The following is a 1,991-nucleotide window of genomic DNA, read 5'->3' on the forward strand; positions in this document are numbered from 1 at the left end:
TTCTAGGGTTTTCTCTAGATGCATAACCATTATGTTTCCGTTCATGATTCGACGACGTTATCCTATGATGATTTCTGCCGTTATTTTGGTCGTCGGTAGGGTTTGGTGCGGGGATTTTACAACGACTCTCCTCACTCTGTATCTATGTTGGGCTCAGTTTTATCATGCTCTTATGGTTGCAGTGAAGGAATTGAATTACCACCTGTATAATTAGGTTGCTGGTGATAATCCCATACTGTTTGTGTGTTTTATATGCAGTTCATCTCATTTTGTGTTTAGGTTGTCATGATGGATTGTTTGTTCTAGCACTATCAGTGGTGTCTCTTTTCATGATGCATTTTTGTGTTTCTAACTGATGGATGTGCCATCATTTTAACTTACCTGAACTTTAATTGTGAATATTACCATCAGTGGTGTGAATAATTTATCAGGAGTCCCCTGTAAATTTTATCATGTCACTGATTTTTTAATACTTAGTGATGTGATGTCCAATATATGTGTTTGTGTGTAAGTTGTTGCCATCCCTATTTTGCATAAGTTATCTTGCCTGATACATACATTTTATCGGTGTATCGTAAGCAAAAAAAATCAGGTATTCAATATCTAGTAGAAGCAGACATGTCCTTTTTTTATTTTCGTCCTTCTCTGTTGTGGATGAGTTATCTTGTTGTATGTTCACAAGTTACCAATGTATCATAAGAATAGGTGTGTGACTATTAATTCAACAGCTATGCATCCTTTATGCTCACTTTTTCTCTTTGTTATTCTTGTGTGTCGGGTCAAGATGCCAAGGAAGCGCAAATTAGATGATGACTTTGAGGAGGTGAACCCCTTAAAGAAGCATAAGCCTCCCGCAGATCGGAACAGGGCTTCTCCTAGTGCTCTTGTGACTGCCTGTAAGGATATGTCAGATGAGAGAATGGCCGCGATCGATGACATGGATTTCACTAGTCTGTGGAATATCAAGTGTGATAATCTGTTCAATCGGCTTTCTCAATGGCTTGCTGGTCTATACGACCCTGATTCCCGTGAGGTTGTTGTACCCGGTCACGGAAGGTTACCGGTCAGTGAAGAGTCTGTGCATCGTATAATGGGTGTGCCCAGAGGTGATATTGCGATGGATTTCAAGGTTCCTACAGATGCACAGCTTGAGCTTGCGGGAGATCTTTTTGGTGATCTTGGACATGCTCCTAAAACTGTGGATGTATTAAACCTTATCTTGAGCACTAACCATCATGACGACAATTTCAAGCGCTTGTGGCTTGTGCTTGCTGCCAGCACCGTGATGGCGCCGACGACTTCGAACAAGATCAGCACTAGATGGTATCCTGTGTTGGTAAGAACATCTGGCTATCTTTCTAGTTCATGCTTTTTATCGCTTTTCTTTTTCTGTTTTTCTACCTGGTAATTTTTTGCTTCTTAGTCTGATGATTATGCACATATGCACTTTGATAACTTTCCCTGATTTTTGGAGTGTGGTAACTTCTGTCCCTTTGATTTTTCTGTGATCTGAAGTGTGGTATTTATGTAGTAATGCACCTGATAACTTTATATGAAGGTGTAGTAATTATATAGTAATGCACCGGATAACTTTTTATGAAGGTGTAGTAATTACATAGTGATGCACGTGATAACTTTTTTCTGATGGTGTGGTAATTACGTAGTAATGCGCCTGATAACTTTTTCTGAAAGTATGGTAATTATTTAGTAATGCACCTGATAATTTATTTATGTCTTGCAATGTGGTAATTTTGACTGACTTCTCAATAATGTGGTAATTGTGTGCTTATGTACTTGGTGATTCAATGCTTTAACAGTGTTATAAGTATCTACTTATGTCCCCTGCTAACTTGTGTGCATACATTCCTCTATGTTTCATGTGCTTTCTTTTTTTTCGCAGCAAAATATTGGCAATGTAAAAAACCTCAACTGGTGCAAATTTATTGCGGATCAGCTTCACGAAGCCCTTTCAAAAGGAAAGCCTATGATGG

General features: G+C 38.8%; 1 pseudogene; it reads left to right on the forward strand.

The window, feature by feature from the left end:
- Positions 1-730: 730 nt before the first annotated feature.
- Positions 731-1,508, forward strand: LOC147980628 (uncharacterized; annotated as a pseudogene).
- The last annotated feature ends 483 nt before the right edge of the window (positions 1,509-1,991 follow it).

The sequence above is a fragment of the Triticum urartu genome, chromosome 3A (genome assembly GCF_056163025.1).
Source record: "Triticum urartu cultivar PI428250 chromosome 3A, HENAU_Tu73, whole genome shotgun sequence".
Classification (NCBI taxonomy): Eukaryota; Viridiplantae; Streptophyta; class Magnoliopsida; order Poales; family Poaceae; genus Triticum; species Triticum urartu.